Genomic DNA, 13366 nt, shown 5'->3' on the forward strand with positions numbered 1-13366 from the left:
AGATCTTTATGAGTTGGGGGCCACCCTTACATACATAGTGAGTTCCAGGATAACAAGACCTGCACAGTGAGATCCTGTCTGAAAGAAAGTAAGAAAAAAAATTATAGAATGCAATAAGAGGCACTCAGTTTGGGAAGGGAAATGTAAAATTATCTTTAATTTCGGGTGATATGATTACATATAGAAATTAATGGAAGTCCACGAAAACATTAGGATTAGTCAATGGGCTCAATGAGATTCAGTGCAGTTTCATTGGCAAAAGCTTCAAAAAGAACTTTCAAGGCTGGGAACCAAGTTCAGTGAAGTACTGTACTCTGAAAAGTTACAGGAGGTTACTGAAAGAAACAGAAGAAAAATCGAATGAATGCAGTGCTGGAAAGATGGCTCAGCAGTTAAGAGCATTGGCTGCTCTCCCAGAGGACCCAGGTTCGATTCCTAGCCCCTCTAGGGCAGCTCACAACTGTCTGTAATTTCAGTTCTAGGGGGATATGGCACCCCCACATACATGTAGGCAAAACACCAAATACACATAAAACTAAACACATCTTTAAAAAAATGAATGCATGCATGCATCTCTGGGTACCCGCGACCTCGAGTCCCAGGATTTTTCTGGAAGTCTGACTTGGCTGGCTGGGTCCACTGCAAGAGGAGGTCGCCATTTTGCAGGATGAGTGTCAGTATTAGGGACCGCTTAACGCTGCATGATTGGCCATGATGTAACCAAGGCACTGTCCTGTCCCTGTAGAGGCCGTTGAGCATGCACGGCAAAAACCGGGAGTGCATGGTGCCTACGTGTCTAAGTCAACTGGACCTGAGCAGAAAATAAACCCCTCCATTGTCCATCTGTGTGACTTGGCCATCAGCCCTAAAGTGGAGATAATCGCAGCACTTACATCATAGAGTTATTGCAAAGGTTAAATGATACTGTGTGTCAATCACCCTGTCTCCATATTGCTAAGAAGCATGTTTCTGTTTCTTTAATTTTTTTTAAACTGGGCAGTGGTGGCACATGCCTTTAATCCCAGCACACAAGAATCAGAGGCAGGTGGTGTGGCAGAATTGTCTGTATTGTGTCAATCATATTTTAAATAAATGCTGATTGGCCAGGCAGGAAGTTTAGGCGGGTCAGCGAGACAGGAAGTAGAGGCAGGGTGATGAGAACAGGAGAATTTTGGGAAGGAGGAAGCCCATTCCTCCCATTCCTGCCCAGACCATGGAGAAGCAAGATGTAACCTGTCCGGCTGAGAAAGGTACTGAGCCATGTGGCTAGCATAGATAAGAACAATGGGTTAATATAAGCTACAAGAGCTAATAAGTAGCCTGAGCTAATGGGCCAATCAGTTTTATAACTTATGGAGATCTCTGTGTGATTTTCTTTGTTACTTGCAGGCTGTAGGGTACGGGGTGGGACAGAAACCCCAACAAGCTGGCCCTCATATTACAGGCAGGTAGAACTCTGAGTCTGAAACCAACCTTGTCTACAGAGTGAGTTTCAGGACAACCAGGGCTGTTACACAGAGAAACCATATCTTAAAACAAAAAAATTATTTTAAGTGTGTGCATGCGTGCGTGTGTGTGTGCATGTGCACTTGTGGGAGCAGGTGCCCACAGAGGAGGGAGGTGACAGATTCCCCAGAGCTGGAGGTACAAGCAGTTATAAGCTGCCTGTGGTGGATACGAGGAACCCAACTCGGGTTCTCTGTGGTATGTGCTCTTAACCACCTCTTAACCACTGGGTCATCCCATCCAGCCTCCAGGTTGGTTTTTTTGCTTCCTAAAGTAAAAATGGCCTACAGAGTTCATGGATGAAATTGTCCACCACTGGTGCTTTTTTCCTTTGAATCAGGGTCTGGTTTTGTAGTGCAAGCTAGCCAGAAACTCACAATCATCCTGCTTTAGCCTTCTAAGTCCTAGAGTTCCAGGCGCTCACCACCATGCTTGATCACGTTCCTTTGGTACCACAGTCCTTTTGGGAGGCAGCAGAAATCACCAGGGTGGTCATAAAACATGGAGACTCCGCTGGCACATGCCTTAAATCCCAGCACTCTGTGAGTTCGAGGCCAGTCTGGTTTGCATAGCAAGTTCCGGGACAGCTGGGGATACACAGCAAAAAGCAAAAAAATGAACCAGCCAAACAAAAATCCCTGGAGACTCTTTGGACGCAGTGAAATTTCAGTTCTCATCATTTATTTCACATCTTTCCTTTGGGCAGGGCGTGGGAGTGGGGTCGTGTTTAATGCGACATTAGTGATGAGCAATTGTAGAAGTCACTGAGATTGCTTTGTAGGAAGCGAAGCAAGACTCTCACCAAGGCCAACAAATGACTTTGACTGCTAGAATTTACACACCAGTGGGAAGTTGACAAACCAATTTAAAGACTGTGGGTAACTGCTGACGCCTTAGCCAGGCAGAACGGGTGAGAAGCCATCAATAAATGCCTAAATCACCACAACGTACAGGTTTACAAAAGCTATCCTAAAAACAAGACTCTTGGGCCCTGCTGAAACTTGGCTCTTGGGAGAAAAAAAGATTTTATGTTTAATCTCTCTTCCTCCTACTGCAGTTTCATGTGAGGGAAAAGTAATTATTTTTTCCTCGTATTAGTTTTCAATGTTGATTTGTCAGACTTCTCTTCTGACAAGTCTGGGTTATCACTCATCTTGATGAAAAGAAATGCTGCAGGCCAGAGTACTCAAGCGAGGCTGCATTCGCTGAGACTGCACACCTTTTAATGATTCCTTTTAGGCAAGGTGTAGTGGCAACACACCTTTAATCCCAGCACTTGGGAGGCAGAGGCAGGGGGATCTCTGTAAGTTCGAGGCCACCTTAGTCTATACATAGTGATTCTAAAACAGCCAGGGTTACGTAGACAGATCCTGTCTCAAAAAAACCCAACATCTATGTGTCTTTTTGTTTGTTTTTATGAGACAAGGTTTATCTGTGTGACCCAGGCTGTCCTGGAACTTACTCTGTAGACCAGGCTGGCCTTGAACTCACAGAGAGCTGCCTGCCTCTGCCTCCTGAGTGCTGGGATTAAAGACGTGTGCCACCACTACTTGGCCTCTGTCTTTTTAAATTTTAGGTTTATTTATGTTTATGTGTAGACATGTGTTGCCTGTATGTAGTATGTGTGTGTGCGCCATGTGTACACATGCCTGGACCTCCTGAGCTCAGAAGGAGTTGGATCCACTGGAACGGAACTGCACTTGCAGGTGGTTGGTAGCCATCATGTAGGTGCTGGGAATCAAACCTGGGTCCTCTGCAAGAGCAGTCAGTGCTCTTAACCACTGAGCCAATTCTCCAGTGCCGTCTGTAGGATCCTTAACAAAGATTATATGAGATTTCCTTATTTTATTTTATGTGTACGAGTGTTTGCCTTCATGTATGTCCGTGGACTATGCTCTCAAAGCCAGTTTGAGGCCAGCCCCAGCTGCAGAGCAAAGCCCAGCTGATACAAGGAAAAGAAGTAGAGGCCATCGAATGTCCTTCTATAAACCCAAAAGATTTAGCAGTGATTTCTTTTAACCGTTTAGGTGGGATTTCCCTTTAAAACTTAGAATGCAGTTCCAAACGGAAGGGGAGCAAGGAGGAGCAGGGAAGTGAAGGGAGCTAAAAGTACACACTGGGGACAAAGTCCCAAGGGAGCTGCCCCACTGAATTGCTGAGCTTGCCTCCTGCTTTCTTCTCTGGGAACCAAATTTTTCCCAATTGCCAGTGGCAAACGGCTGCTCGGGCAAACATCTTTTCGGACGCTAAAGCCTCTGTGCCCTGTTTCTCGAGAGACTCCATCCTGGGACTAGAAGGGTGTTGTGTTTTTCTTTAAGTTCACCTCGGACTGTTTAAAACACCATCACAGATGTTGTGAGTGACTAAGTCAGAAACAGATGAACAGCTTGTGTCTTTCCAAAACGCCAGAACTTATTAACAATCAATTCATAAGATACGTTGGTTTTATCGGAAACAGTTTGCCCATGATTTCCCTGATAGCCAGTCAAGGCCAACATGGGTTCTTTTGTTCCAACCTTAGCTACTAAGAGTGTCTCAGTACACAGGTCACATTTGTAAATTTATCTGTTCATATGTGTGGAAGTTGTGGAAGTCATATTAGAGTTCAAGGAGTTCTGGAAGGGATTGGACACAGGTGGAAGCTGGAAATGGATGGATTTGCAAAAAGAGCCTGGGGCGGGACGCGGTCTATGAAAGCCTGGGGAGCTCTGGCTAGACATGCCGCTGTGGACTCAGGCCATGGGGTCAGAGCTGGTCTGAGCTTCAGGATCAAGTCAGGTTACAGAAGTGAGGTCAGTGGCTGCGGGAGCCACCGAGGTAGAGTCCACATGGGCTGTCAGGCCGATGGGCGGGCAGCAGTTTAATAGACCCTCTCAGTCGTGGGAGCAGTGAGCTAAACGGAGACCCTTGGGACAGCTGAGAGTTCTTTATCTGTCGGTCCTTTGACCCTGCAGTCAGAGACAGGCTGGTGGGGCCCCTGCCATTGCAATGTGAAGTGTCCTCCTCTTTGTGGGGTCTAGGTGAGGGAGTTACACCCGTTCTTTAGTCTGGTGTACCTGGTAAGCTTAGCCCTGGTTTGCCTGATATGCTTTTACTGTGCCCATGTGTTCTTATAAACTCAATTTACTTTGATAAATTTATGAAGTGACAACCTTTCAACTTAGAAATAGGTTCTTTTTTTTCCTTCTTCTTCTTCTTCTTCTTCTTCTTCTTCTTCTTCTTCTTCTTCTTCTTCTTCTTCTTCTCCTTTTTCTTTTTTTTTGGTGACAGGGTTTCATTGAGAAATAGGTTCTCCATCATTCTGGGTCTGCTGGGTGATAACAGACAAATGATGCCGCTCATGTGTCCCCCAAGGTCAGAGTCAACCTGTCTCTCTATTTATACTCAAAATGGAGTCAAAAGGCGCGTGTGAAATAGAGCCACGTTGGGCGCCATATGTAGTATGGAGTTGTGGGCAGGCCTGCTTTTCGCCTCACCCGGCTCCCATACGGCTAGCTTAGTCCCAGAAATAACAACACACAAATTGTATTCATTGAAGCACTGCCTGGTCCATTATCTCTAGAGAGTTAGTTACTGACTAACTCTCATATCTTGATATTAACCCATTTCTAATAATCTGTGTAGCACCACAAGGTGGTGGCTTACCGGAAAAGATTTAGCATGTCTGACCTGGTGGCTGGCTCCATGGCGTCTGCCTCATAGCCCTCTTCCCAGCATTCTGTTCTGTCTACTCCGCCTACCTAATTTTCTGTCCTATCAAAGGGCCAAGGCAGTCTCTTTATTGACCAATGAAAATAACACAATAGACAGATAACCCTCCTCCATCATTTCCCCTTTTTCTGTTTAAACAAAAAAGAAAGGCTTTCATTTTAACATAGTAAAATTACATATAACAAAACAGTTATCAAGCAAGAATTACAGTCACAATATTTATAACTATATCTTTATCATAATAATGGAAAACTATAACTATGACTATTCATTCTTCAACTCCATCAAAGACTCCAGAAGGATATAATATTACATAAGTAAACAAGAAGTAAGCAACTTCCAAAACTCTAGAAATGACAGAGACATCTTGCTGCCTGGACAGTGACCTAAAGTTCCTCTGTATTGTTGGGGCATCCATTTTTGGCCTTCAGGCCCATAATATCCAGCAGACATTTCCATGAAGCAGGAACTTTTAAAGACAGTTCAGTCACTATCTGCTGTGTCCTGCAGAATGTCTTGCAGACTCTTTCATGAATCAGGAATCACGAAAGATTATCTCACCTTTAGGCAAGTTCAGCAGTCCTCTCTCTGCGGGTTTTGTGTCCAGTTTATACAACAGTCCAGGCAAGAGCAGTTTCTTGCCCAAAATGGCTATCAAACTCCATAAGGAGCCTCTTCGATGACCATCTTCCTCTTGGAGTAGATTGGTGCTGCCAGGAGCAGACGTGTCTCATTGTCATGAAAAGTCCTAAGTTATTAAAACATTAAATGCCATGTTCTGTAGTCTTTGAAAGATATGAAGAATGCATATCTGAAATATATCTATGCACATCTAGAAAATCAAACTAACATTACTACAAGCTTGACTATTATCAATGATTATCCATTAACAACCTATATTTTTAATTATACATTACATTTTTAAATGAACTACACAATCACAATACCTCAATCAAGATCAGAAATATATATACATATAACAAAATTGACCTTAAAATCCATACCAATGAAATTATTCATATCTATATCATATCCCCCTTTAAATGTAAAAGAACATTTATAAACAATATTTGGGAATATGGACATAGTTATTTCTCTCCAAACTTCTTCCTGCTGTATAGGGGCGCTGTTAATCAGGTCTTTCATGGTAAAACCTGTCTGCCAGGTTCATCTCAGTTGGCAGTTGAGTGAAGTAATTTCTTGAGGGTGTTCACAGCAACCTTTCAGGAGGACGTGGTCTATCATATCATATTGGGATAGAAGCAATCCACAGGGTCTCATCCTCTGTGAAAACAAAAGAAGGACCTCCTTTCCAAAGCATCATATTCTTAGACCCAAATTCTGAAGTCAAGGTATTTTCAAAATATCTATCTTGGATTAGTTCAGCAGCATTTATAAACAAAAGTCTTTTAGCAGCTGTTGTTCCTTCTTCAGCATTCAAATAATTCAAAGAGAACATAATAGCATACAGTATTAAGATTCTCTGTGTATTTTCCATCTTTATGCAGCTTTATTTTTAACCTCTATTTCTTTTATTTTTACTTTTACTTTTTGACACAGGTTCTCTGTATATCTTTGTCCTGGAATAACTCTGTAGACCAGGCTGTCCTTGAACTCACAGAGATCCCTCTGTCTCTACCTCCCCAGTGCTGGGATTAAAGGTGTGTGCTACAACAAACACCTTGAACTCACAGAGATCTGTCTGTCTCTGTCTCCCAGGCATTGGGATTAAAGGTGTGTACTACCACACCTTGAGGTCACAGAGGTCAATCTATCTCTGCCTCCCTTGTGTTGGGATTAAAGGTGTATACCACCACACCCAACTACTTTTTTTCTTCCTTTTTTACCCTAAGAACTTTAACCTTTAGCCTACATATATTTTTAACTCATAGTAAACCATTTAGAGGTTTTCTTCCTTTTTGAATCTCTTTTTACTGTATATCTCTCTTTTTCTGACCACATGAGTTTAAAACCGTGGCTTTGACGGCTAGATCCAGTCCATTCCTTAGCTTTCCAGACTCATGGTAGAGGCACCACTGGAACCTTTTACTGCCACAACTCTATGGCATTTCAAGGTCCTTGTCAGCAAGCAAGCTGCAGCATTCTGCTCACAGACCACTCTCAGTCAGACTGCTGGCCTGAAAGAGTCAGAGTTTGCCCTGGCAGGACGGCCCAGAAAGCCGGCATTTTAAAACAGCACAGCTTTTTTCCTGCTATGGCTGAAAACTGAAAAGCATGCGTTCAGCTTTTCACCAACACCGTTTAAGTGTTTCGTGGCAGGACCTCTTAATGAGCTGCAGGGTTTTGCAGCTAAAGCTGAGTCAGGAAGCCTCTCTTAGCTGAGAGCCTTGCTTGCCTCTAGCAAGCAGAGCAGACCTGAGAAATTGCTGCTACCATACCAACAAAACATGCTTTACTCTATTTCTAGGCACAGCCTAGAAAGCCACTGTTTTATACATTATAGAGTGGCTGAGGACAGTGCTCTGGCTAGTTTATTTTTGTTTATTTATTTTTTTTTTGTCAGCTTGACACAAGCTAGAGCCGTTTGGGAAGACAGAACCCTAATTGAGAAAATACCTCCATCAAACTGTCTGTGCCACTAACTGTGGGCGAGTTAGTGAGACATTTCCTTCATTAATGATTGACGCAGGAGGGCTCAGTCCACCGTGGGTGTCAAGGACATTCTGACCGCAGTCTGCCTCTCTGGGGGAGAATTCTCATTATGCCCTGAACTGACCTGTCCCTTTGTTCCTTCTCGTGCATCTGACCCAGTCTAGCTTGTGGTCCAGTTGTTCTTCCTCAAGGATGTCTCTGTAAGGGGCCAGGGTTTACCCATCCTTGTAGAGCAGTGCCATAGCATGTGGCTATGACCCTGGTCTCCAGCTTGCCTGGACTCCCAGTGTGGCTCTGCCATTTGTCAGCTGGGTGATCTTAGGCATTTTACATAATTTACATTCCTGGCTTCAGTTTTTATTTATTTATTTTTTGGAGTAAATTAGAACAAAAATAACATTTGTCTCATTGCATTGTTGAGAGGAGTAAGTGAAACATACAGAGAGTGGACAGTGCCTGACTTAGCGTAGCTACACAGAGCGTCAGCTCTCAGTGTCTTCATTGGCTTTCTCATCAGCACCAACAGCATCGTCATCGCCATCCTTTACTCTTGTTCATTCACCAGTACTCTCAGAATGTGACTGTGAGCCAGACACTGCTCTACATGCTGGGATTACAGCAACGACACAGGTCAGGTCCCTGCCCTTGTGCTGTCCATGCTCAGGGAGAGGGAAATGGAGACAAGCCAGCAAACAGAGAAGACAGAGTGACGGACAGATCCTGTGATCGAAAGGGACCCAGAGCCTCTCAGAAGTATTTTTAAGTTCTTTCCCTCCCCCTCCCTTCCCCCTCCCCTCTTCCTCCTCCTCCTCCTCCTCCTTCTGTGTGTATATGGCGGGATTGAAGGTGCTTGACACAACTGTCCAGCAATATGCAGCCCAAACTCAGGATCCTCTTGCCTCCATCTCCTTCAGCAAATCCTACCAGTGTGTGTCACCTCAACGGTCTGGCTTTTTTTTTCTTCCCCCCATTGGATCACTTTTTACTACCGACACTGGCTCTGGATAGAGGCCTTAGGCACAGCATACCCCTCCCCGCAGGCGCAAATTCATGAGTACTGTGCACCAGGGCTTTGCCATACTCCCCCAGTGACTCTTTGTTCTCCACGGGTCTTCCCTCAAAGCTCAACCAGAATTGGTCTTCCTGTACTTGCTCCTGCTGGGACACCTGCCTCTTAAGCTCTGTGTCAGCCGGACCTCATAAATGGTGCTGTGGCCCCTAATATTCTTCACCAGGATGCTCAGAGGGTTGTTGCAATTCTGCATCATCAGCGTGACTGTGCTGTCAGAGATGAGAGTACCATTCTCTTGGAGCATCTCACCACTTTGGTTGGCCAGGCGCTGCTGGAAAGCTGGCACGCCGGTCTTCTGGGCCATCTGCGTCTTCAGCTCTGACACTGTCGTGGAGTTAGTCAGGGACACCAGGAATGCATCACCCTCCAGCATCTCCACCTCCAGGTTCCAGGTCATGGCTGTAGGCTTTAGCACTTGGCCCCCTTGCAGGAACTGATGAGTTTGCTTGTCTCAGCTTCTGGCTGCTCCCTGGCAACAGTCTGGTTTTTGTTCTTAAAGATATTTATTTATTTATTTATTTATTTATTTATTTATTTATTTATTTATTCATTCATTCATTTTTTGAGACAGGGTTTCTCTGTGGAGCCCGGGCTGTCCTGGAACTCTCTCTGTAGACCACGCTGGCTTTGAACTCACAGAGATCCACCTGCCACTGCCTTCTACGTGTAGGGATTAAAGGTGTGTGCCACCAACACCAGGCAAGACATTTTTAAATTTAAAATTATATTTGATCCAGGCATGATAATTAGGTCCTGAGCAACTTCTTCCACAGTATTTATCAGTGTACCCACTATCTTTCATGTTTCATAAATAATGATCTAGTCATTATTTATCAATAATCTTAAGAATATCCCACTCAAATCTAAAACTCCTGAGTGGGGCGTTGGTGACACATGCCTTTAATCCCAGCACTTGGGAGACAGAGACAGGCGGATCTCTGTGAGTTAGAGGCCAGCCTGGTCTACAAAGTGAGTTCCAGGACAGCCAGGACTATACAGAGAAACGTTGTCTTGAAAAACAATCAAATAAACAAAATTACATTTGTGCGTGTGTGTGTGCGCGCGCGCACACTCTTGTACCATGGTGCGTGTGTGGAGGTCAGAAGACATCATACAGAAATTAGTTCTCACTTTCCACAGCTTGGGCCTCAGGGATTGAACTCATTACACCAGGCTTGGCTGTAAGTGTTTTACTGAGGCACTTTGTGAGACCTTTAGCGAGACAGGGCTCACCTCTTTCCTTGTCTCTATAACACACTTTGAAGATTCTTGCCTAATCATCCTCCTAACAAGCTCTTTGAGAGCCATGATGGTTAGCACTGATGGTCCACTTGACAGGAGATTCGAACCACCTATGAGACAAACCTCTAGGCATGTCTGTGAGGGAGTTTCTAGATCAGGTTATTAGGAAAATCCACCCTCAATGTGGGCTGTACCGTTTCATGGCCTGACCTCCCAGACCAAATAGAAAGGAGGAAGGGAGGAGTTGAGTACTAGCATGCTGCCCCTGTCTGTTGTGGAATAATCATTCTGTACACTCTGTGAATATATATCGCTATGATTGGTTTAATGAACAAGCTGACTGGCTGATAGCTGAACAGGATAAAGTTAGGTGGGAAAGCCAAACTGGAATGATGGGATGAGGAAGGGCAGAGTAAGAGGTGTCGTCAGCCAGATGGAGAACAAGTTGGACACACAAAATGGGATAGAGGTAAAAGCCATGAACACACAGATGAATAGAAATGGGTTAAGTTGTAAGAGCTAGTTAGTAATAAGCCTGAGCTATTGACTGAGCATTTATAATTTATATTAAGCCTCTGAGTCAGTTATTTGGGAAGCACCTGCCAGTTGTTTGGGAGCAAGCATTCTGGACAGGGAAGTTCCACCTATATCTGTCTGCCTCCTGACTGCAGCTGTCATTATGTGATCAATAACATCCATACCAGCCTTCCCTGCCATGATGGACTTTATACCCTAAAATTTCTGAGCTGGAATAATCCTTTCCTCCCTTAAGTTACTTTTGTCGGGCATTCTATCATTGCAACAGCGAGAGTGACTAATACAAAGCTTACCTTTTGGGACAGCCCCAAATAGTTCTTACTAATCAGTGTCATTGAGAGGGACCTTTTTCAACTGAAGAGGTTAAACTCTATCACCTTTTCAGTTTCTCGGTGAAGAGCAGGAACTGATGCTGTGTGGACACAGTGTTTTCATATAGAATGGGTGTCCCAGGACCTAAGAGGCTTCAGGGCACAGGAGCAGCATCTCGGATAGGAAGCTGCAAGCCTGAACAAAGCATTGGGGCTGAAGAGAGTCAACCCAGAAACTCTAGAGTGAGCATGGAGGGAAAGTGAGGGAAAAAGCAGCCAGGCAGGCTTTGTCATGTTCTATCTCATATGAGCCTGGTCATGCTGTGAGTCTAAGGAGATGGAGGGTTGATTTGTGAGTGCCAGTAAAATTAGGAGCGCTTGTTACACGTTTGGGAGAAATAAAACAGCGTTGGGATTCCCTTAAGTATTACCTATGGTTGTCTTTGTGTTAAATGATAGAGCTGAATAATTGCAACAGATGTCCTGAAAAGCTGTTTTGGTTGTGGTGTTGTTTTATTGGCCAGTAAAGAGCAATATTATTGTTATTTTGAGAATCAGTTTTCTTTGCAAGTAGCCTGCTTCAGACAAAAAGCTAGTTAGTACAATAGTCCAGAAGGAGATAAAGGCCACTGCCGTGCTTTTAATTGTCAACTTGATACTGTATAGAGTCAGCTGGGAAAGGACTCTTGGTAAGGGATTGTTAGGTCAGGCTGGCCTGTGGTGGCCTTGTCTGTGGGTGATTATCTTGATTGCATTAACTGAGATGGAAAGACCTGCCTGCAGTGGGCAGCACCATTCCCTAGGCTGGAGGTCTTAGACTGTATAAGAGTAGAGAAATCCAGTTAACTGCAGGCAGGCATGCATTGTGTTTTGCTCTTGACAGTAGATGTGCCTAGCTGCTTCAAGTTCCTGCTGCCTTGACTCCTTCACAGTGATGAACTAGAACAAAATTGTGAGTGAAATAAACTCTTTCTTCCTTAAAATTGCTGTGTAATGGATGTAATGGTAATTTTTTGTTTTCTGTTCTTTTTTTTTTTTTTTTGGTGGTAGCCCTGGGCATCCTGGAGCTTAGAAATTCACTGACTCTGCCTCCCCAGTGCTGGGATTAAAGGAATGTGCCATCACCACTGGGCATCAGGGGGTTTTATCATAGCAACAGGATACAAAACTCAGACAACTTTTATCTTAGAAAATAAAGAGTAGGAAATACCTCTAAACTTAAGAGCTCTTAAGATCAATACATATGTTGATTTAAAAAAATTCTTTGCTTATTTTATGTATGGGAGCTCTATCTGCATGTATGACTTTATGCCAGAAGAGGGCCTCAGATCCCACTATAGATGATTTTGAGCCACCATGTGTTTGCTGGGAGTTGAACTCAGGACCTCTGGAAGAGCAGCTCTTAACCTCCGAGTCATCTCTCCAGCCCCATATATTGATTTTTAAACACATTAAATATATACACGTCTCTCCCCAATAGCCGATTAGATGTTTCTGTCATTATGTCCCCTCAGCGCCTCCATTTCAGTATGTCGTTCCTTCTCTAAATTTGCCAACACGTATTCTTCTAACTTAGCTATTTCTGCTTCAAGTGACCGTCAGATCCTGAGTACCCCCTGACATATTGCTCACTTCCTATAGCCACCAGTTCTTTAGAAGGTTTAATTTAATTTTTGATTGATTAGTTTATTTTAATTAATTCTTTAATTTTCTTGGGTTGCTTTCATTTTCTTGTTTTTTCTTTTGTTCTGTTACTTTGTTGGAAAGACACTACCTCCCTAGAGAGGTAGTTTTCTAGAGATGGGACCATAAATACCTTCCCAGATTAGGGAAGAGACTTAATGAGGAAGAAAGGAAGTAACCACCTTTTAAACCACAGGCAAAGATAATTATCTCCTTTTCCATTTCAAGGTCAGCCTCAATTCTGAAAAGCTAAAGATCCAGGTATATTTTTTCTTTCTTTTTTTAAAAGTGTAAGTCCCGTTTTATTTTTCCAAGAGCTTTTCTTCTTCTGTCCGTATGAAGCCACCTCTTTACATGGTGGAGGTTGTGGTGCAGGACCAGCAGGTCTAAATCGTGGCGGGGGTGTTCGGTCCTTCCGAGCTTCACGAGATCGTTTCCTGACCACCTTGCTATGGATAACACAGCTCACACAGTAATGCAGCTTGACCTAGAGTTTGGGGAGCACATAAGCGTCGAAGACACTTGCTTCGGACATGTCCCGGACGGCAGTGGCCTCTACAATGTTCGGAATGACGAACTTCTTAACGTCTTTGTCGTCTTTGGGTGCATACTGGGTACAGTTCGTGCAGCAAATTAGCTGCATATGGCAGTGGGTCGTTTTCGACATGGGCCGTTTTCTTTTTTTGGTCAT

At 43.9% G+C, this 13366-nt stretch overlaps 2 pseudogenes; both read right to left on the reverse strand.

Annotated features, from left to right (window-relative positions):
* Positions 1-8843: 8843 nt before the first annotated feature.
* Positions 8844-9299, reverse strand: LOC125416448 (ubiquitin-like protein ISG15 pseudogene; annotated as a pseudogene).
* A 1848-nt stretch (positions 9300-11147) lies between these two features.
* Positions 11148-13366, reverse strand: LOC125416449 (small ribosomal subunit protein eS26 pseudogene; annotated as a pseudogene).

This window comes from Myodes glareolus, chromosome 1, assembly GCF_982192425.1.
Source record: "Myodes glareolus chromosome 1, mMyoGla1.1, whole genome shotgun sequence".
NCBI lineage: Eukaryota > Metazoa > Chordata > Mammalia > Rodentia > Cricetidae > Myodes > Myodes glareolus.